This window comes from Crocodylus porosus, unplaced genomic scaffold, assembly GCF_001723895.1.
Source record: "Crocodylus porosus isolate Cpor-Errol unplaced genomic scaffold, CroPor_comp1, whole genome shotgun sequence".
Classification (NCBI taxonomy): domain Eukaryota; kingdom Metazoa; phylum Chordata; order Crocodylia; family Crocodylidae; genus Crocodylus; species Crocodylus porosus.
Window position 1 is genome coordinate 75255866 of NW_017728886.1, and position 6936 is coordinate 75262801.

Genomic DNA, 6936 nt, shown 5'->3' on the forward strand with positions numbered 1-6936 from the left:
GGAACATTTGTTCACCAGAGCGCCCCAAGGGATGACGAGGTTGAATGGTCATAAACTACTGTGAGACCATTTCAGGCTGGACATAAGGAAGAATTTCTTTACTGTCCGAGCCCCCAAGGTGTGGAACAGTCTGCCATTGGAGGTGGTTCAAGCAGCTACTCTGAACACCTTCAGGAGCAAATTGGATGCTTATCTTGCTGGGATCCTGTGACTCCAGCTGACTTCCTGCCCTTTGGGCAGGGGGGCTGGACTCGATCTCCCGAGGTCCCTTCCAGCCCTAATGTCTGTGGAATCTATTAAATTAAACCAGGTGCAGTCCTCTATAAAATGCTTCTTGCTGATAGAAGTTGCTTGCTTATTACTGTGACGTTCATGGATTGGTCAAAGAATCAGAAAGCTAATTCAATTCCATCCACATCTTGCTTGTTGACTGTTCTAATTCCCACTCCACTCAGATATTTTTCTGTAGTCACCTTCTCTTGGCTCTTCAGTTTTTTTGGGGTTTTTTTATTACATTTAGAGGCAGAGAAAAGATGCAGCTCCTAAGCTGTATAATGGCATGCATATATTTGTTTCATTGAATGTACATTTTGCCAGGGGGCATCTGGGAATGGCTTGCTTGCCAAATTGCCATCACCCTTGCCACAGTTATTGTTCAGATATATCATTATACAGCCCACGTAACTCTACAGTGCTAATTTGCCAGACAGCAAGCAGTCATCTAGCAATACAAGATGCACGCTACTGATTCAGGAAAAAAAAATACTGCATCTCTGCAGCAGCCTACTTCCAGTATTGCATGCATTTCCTAATGTTATTGCTTGCACTAGGTTGGATAAATATCTAAAAACGTCTTCTTACTCCTCCAGCTTGCTCAGATGCGTGCTTTCTTTTATGTTCTATTCCTTTATTACCATCCTTTCCTCCTGGATCTGGTCACGGTGCTATTTGCATTTGATACATCTAAGATGGATTGCTTGTCTTTCATTGTATTTGAAGCTGAAGTCCATGTACTTGGTCCAGCTGGTACAGAATACACTTGCCCATCTCTCTCCACAATCTTAAGCCAAATCAAGATATGGTCCTTGGCTGAATCAAGCCCATGAAACCATATCTGGGTGCAGGGCTCTTCATGGAGGGTAGTGAGCAGTGGCAGCATTAATTGTCTGTGGATTGGCCTTTATGCTCTTTATCCAGCCTGTGGACCAGCTCTGCATCATGGAGCCAGATTAGTTAGACTGCACTGGTCTAGGCCACCATGCTCAGACCCATAAATGAATCTCTTTACTTGCTCCATGTCTGATTTTTCTGATACCAGTTTAAGGCCTGAGTCTTAATTTTCAAAGCAGTTAGTACATCACGCCCCAGCAAGAGTAAAGACAGACTTTAAAAACCACAACACCACTGGAACGATGGCGATCACAAAGCCAAGAGAGAGCTCACAGAAGTGGAGAACACGTTACCCTTGGATCAAGGGATACAGATTTGGAACAAACTTCTAGGAGAGGATAAGCAAATCCAGAGTCTGAGCACATTTAGGAAATATTGCAAAACCTTCCTCTTCAACAAGATCTTTCTTCCATAAGCATGATGCTCACAGTACTAAACCCGTTCTGCCCAAGAGCATCCTGCCATTCAATCCTCCAAACATAAAAATAAAAAAAGAATTTAACAAAATAAAAAAAAAAAAAAATCCCTAAACAGCTTGTATTCCCAAAAAAGTACAAAGAACTTCAAGAAATCCCCTTGGGACTTCTGTCCCTTTGGACTACCATTGATTTTCACATGGAAGGTACTCGTATACTACCAGGATAGGTAGCAATATAAAAAACCACAACCAATAGACAGTGCAGTACTACTGGGGAGTCCCTCCAAGACTGTAGGAAGAGGGCTCAAATCCCAATATTATTAGCTTGGCATCTGCCAAAGACCATTCTTTTGAACAGTTCTCCTTATGTTAAGGTAATGCCTAGAGACCCTAACCAAGATTGGGCCTGCTTTGTTCTTTGTCCTGTATGGAAACACATGATAAGACACAGTCCTTGCCTTAAAGGTTTTCTAGTTTAAATATACAAGACAAAGGCTGGGATAAAGAAAAGGCAGGTCCGTTTTAAAGATAAGTAAGACAGAGAGATCAGATAATTTGCTGAAAGTCACAAATTATAGCAGAAGTAAGACTTAGATCCTGGTCTCCTGAATTCCACTCCAATTAAAAAACCATCCTTTCTCTTTCTACAGGCCAAGTCCTTTTTTTAAAGTGTAAAATCAGCATTTGTAAAGAGAAATGAAATAATAAGTATATTACCCATAGGAATCAAGAGTCTTGGGTTTTGTTCCCTGTGCTGCTACTGGAGGAGGGCAGGGTTGGCAGCTGCACATCTGTATGGCAGTGAAGCACTCCAAGATGGAGCAGAATGTTGAGTGCTTCAAATGCCTGTGTCCATGGCCTCAGTTTGCCTCTATAAAATGGAGACGGTACCTTTTATCTCTATTGTAAATTGAATGGACATCTATAGCTGAAAACTGCTGTATAAGAGCTATGCAGAGGGAGGTGATTGTTTATGGGCAATTGATATATCTTTTCCTACAATTACTGCTGCCACACAGTTTTCAGACTGAATGACTTTGAGAAGCAAATGAAAACCTGGATCAATAAAGAAAAGATCAGGCAGGCTGAATGACAACATGGTTCTAGATATGGTTTGTGCATAGTCAAGGCCCACTGCTTCTGTTGGAGACAATGGTGAAAATTCAGCTGACTTCATTATGGGCCAGGGCAGCTCTAAGCCAGCAGGTTTGATGACTGTACAAAGAGGAAAGGTGACAGAAAGACCTAGTTTATGGCCATAGCAGGTCTAAAATATGCCTCTTTGAGCTAATCCTCAGAGGCTGGAGATGTGGGGGAAGGAGGTATTGCTAATACTGCCAGCAGGCATTTAATTTCTCTTCCCAGCTCAAACTGAGAAGATATTTTTTTAAAGAACCTTTGAGGTTCTTTTATTTGCTTTCTTTTTTTTAAGCTTTTAGAGTTTACAAGGTTTTTTCCTGCAACCATAAGAGCTGGAAACGATGATGGTGATAATTATTGCAATTGTAGCAACTCCATGATTCCAGAGCTGAAGCTTTAAGAGCTAATACTAGGTGTCCTGAGAATTAGTTACTCTAGAATCTAGATCATTTCTGGTTACTTACCCCTCCCACTATTGTAGCTCAGTGACTCAGACTCTCACAGCATTAGAGGGGAAAAAGGGTATTTCTGGGTTTTTTTTTCATTTTATTCCTGTACCCTGGCAGCTTGTTGAGCTTAAAGTGTAAGCCCTTTAGTTATACCTGTTTTTACTGTAGTGTCATTTTATTCTGTCGTTTAAAGCCCAACTGCAGAAGAGCAATTGATTAAAAATAAATAAATAAACCATTACAAAAGGGTTCCCATTAATTTGCATTATGTCAGTAATATCTTCAAGTGACAACAGACATTTTTCTTTATTAAGAATAACATTAGACATGATCCACAGTGTAGAGAGAAAAAAAACAATGGCCTTCTTGACATCTCTATGACGACCCAATACAGAATAATAACCCTCTCCCACTAGGCTAGCTGTGATTCTAGCTGGTGAAAACAAACTCTTTCAATCAATTTTTAACTGGCCCATTTGGAGGGTAGGTCATTTTCATATTCTGTCTTAAATACCCATAGATGCAGATTCTATCATCAGGTTGTTACTTGAACAAAAAGTAAAATAGGGAAGAAAAACCCCAAACTGTTTAATTAAAAGTAATCTGACTTGAAAATGAAAAAAATAATATTTGGCAGGCATTTTTTTCACAAGGTGGCACTAGATACTAATCTGTCTACCTTCCTTTTAAACATGATTCAGCTTCCACCTAAGCCAGTAATCATAGGGAATGCATTAAATTAAATGTTAGTACAAATAGAAACATCAGTATCGGGGCCCTCTTTATATGCAGCTAATTCATTTTTTTTCTTGTTTAATTCTTAATATTGAAAAGAGAAAATAAGGAATTACTTCAAGAAGGTGACTATGTATTTGCATGTTCAATGCACACGTTAATTAGAGGAAACACTGTTAGCAGGATGCAGGGGAGGGTAAGGTGAAATTCCTATTACTGTGAATGGCAGCTGTTTCTAATTGTTCACGTTAGCCTTGAGGCAGTAGTTAAATTGTTTCTGTCTAATTTGACTTTTATTAAATTGTTGCCTTAGAAACTGCACTGTTTCAAGTTACTTAGTGTCTCTAAGCTTCCTAACATATTACTTAAAAAATCCCCCCACACATAAATACATCAGGTATATTTCTAATACAATGAATTGTTCCCATTTTTTTCCATGCTCATTTTTTTTTAAAGCTGAGCTACTGTTCCTTCAGGCAGCCATTCAGCCAAAGCTATACATGATGTGCACGACTGGAGATGCAGTATCTTGCTTGTTAATTACTATGTTGAACTCAGCTGTACTTCCATTTGCCATTTTACAGTTTCTTCTGTTTTACTAAACTCCATCTTGTCATCTCTGACAAACCCTCCTCACTTCAAAGGAAGGAGGATAAAATGGCTTTTGCTTCTAGGCGGCTTGCAGAATTCCTTAGTATTTTGGTGTTAGCATAACAATTTCTTATGTGAAATGAATGCAATAGTCAGCAATTCTTTCAAATGTGTAATTTTTTTTTTACTCTCAATTTGTTATTTCTCCAGTGGGAGCTGATTAGTTTAATCATAGTGGCTTTTTAAAATGATCTATTTTGTTATCCCTCTTCCCCCCCTTCTCTCAGGGCTGAATTGTTTCCTTGTCTTGTGCAGTGGTAGGGTGAATAAGAGTAAAGATTATAGCCTCCAGAGTCAAAGGTCCCATGGAAAGATTGTCTAGATTGGAACATGGAGCACAAAACCCAACAGACCACTGAGGCTGGAACCCAAGTTCTTCCATGGGTGACTGATGGATAGGGGACAGGTAGAGTCTATGAGCTGGTGAGGGGACGTGGTTAGTTGTATAAAGGAGAGTATCCTGCGGTTTAAAAAGAAGCTTCACAGAGGGTTTTTTTCTTCCCTCAGAGCAGCCTCTTTGAAGCATAGCACCTTCTGGTATTCTGGCACTCCTAGAGACTGGGCACCCAATTACCACCCTTCTCTACGGGTGTCTTGTTCACCTGGGGCCCAGTCCTATAAAGTGCTGAGCACTAGCACTTCTCATTAGTTTCAGAGGGAAAGGCTCATTCATACCTTTTCAGGACTGGGTCATAAGACAGCACATTTTGCTTGACATTATTTAGAGGTCTATTAACACTGTATCATTAGTGTTCTGAGGCATAGGAATATTCATCCCCTTCAGACTCCTGTGACTCAGCCGTGATTACCTCTTGGCAGAGATACTAGCCAGCTAGCCAGTCACCTCCTAACCTGAAACAGCTTGGTCAAAATAGAATGTATGATATATAAACACTCAGCATCTGAATAAACTCTGACAGCTGTTGGAAAGAGAGGCTGAGGTTTCTGGGGTAAAGCCACCCTCGGGCTCTCTTCCCAATAAGCTTTGAACCAGCAATAGGTGAACTGTGACCCCATTTTTCTGCTTCTGAGCCAAAAGCCGAATTAGAGGGGAACTAGACTAGCTAGATCTCAGACATCTCCACTTCTCCAGCTGGGCCTTGTAGGTGCTCCACCCTTCAGAACAGCAAATTGTGTCATGTAATTTGGACTGTTGACATTGTTTTCTGTTTGCCTCACCTTCCTCTTGCACCTTCTCACAGGTTTCTTGCTTGCCAGTCTCACCACCTCTTCTTTGGGGCTACTTTCCATCTTTCTATCTTTCCCAGCATGAGGTGTAGGACAAGAGAGGAACCTTCACAGGTGGTCTGGGAGTGATGACTCTGACTGCTGTCTACCACCTTCTTAGTCATTTAAGGTGAAGGGAAACACTGCTACTTCATGCCGTGACTATTTGGCATGCTGAGCTGTTTCTGTGAGTATTGTGGGGAAATGCATCTTTAAGAGGCTCCTGTGTGAGCCATTTGGAACTGGTTGTCACGTTATGCAGTGTGGAGCAGTTAGAAATCAGATACTGAATGAACCAGGTCAAACTTTTTGTTTCCAATTGTTTTCTGAAAAACGCATGCTACTAGGAAGAAAACGCACCCAAGATTGGGGCTGTGGAAATACCGTGATTAGAAGAATTAGAAGTTAGAAGCCTCCCCAGAGCTAAAAGGAATCAAAACTCATGGCAGAGGTGATATCTTTTATTAGACCAACTAGATAGTTGCAAACAAATTATTTTATTTATTTGCAATTTGTTTGCAAATATCTAGTTGGTCTAATAAAAGATATCACCTCTTCCATGAGTTTTGATTCCTTTTGCCTCTAGTTCAATACAGCTACAACCTGGATCCCCAGAGCTAAACATTTGGGGCATGGGAAGCACAAACAGAAAAATCTCAAGCAGTGGTATAGCCTTAAATAGGGTGCCAGCAAAAAGTAGGACAGTGTTGATCTTAGCCTCACTAAAAGAAAATGTGAAATGAATGGATAGATGACAATTTTATTTTTTCCAATCTGCCATTAATCATACCAAGGAAAAAGAACCCAGGTATTGGATTCAAAATATAGTCATCCCTTGAGCTTATTGAGAGAGTACATCCAAGGATGTAGCCAGGGGATCAAAACAACTGAGTGAGTTTGAGTTCCAGGATTATAAGAATTTTTTCAATAGACTAGAATAGAAGTAGACAGACCCAAGTGTCCTACTTGGGTGTTCATGTGCCTGGGATAGTTCCCCTTGCCCTAGGACAGAAGTTAAAGAGCTGGGCAAGCTTTCATAGACATTAGAGCTGGAAGGGACCTCGGGAGATCATCAAGTCCAGCCCCCTGCCCAAAGGGCAGGAAGTCAGCTGGGGTCATAGGATCCCAGCAAGATAAGCATCCAAT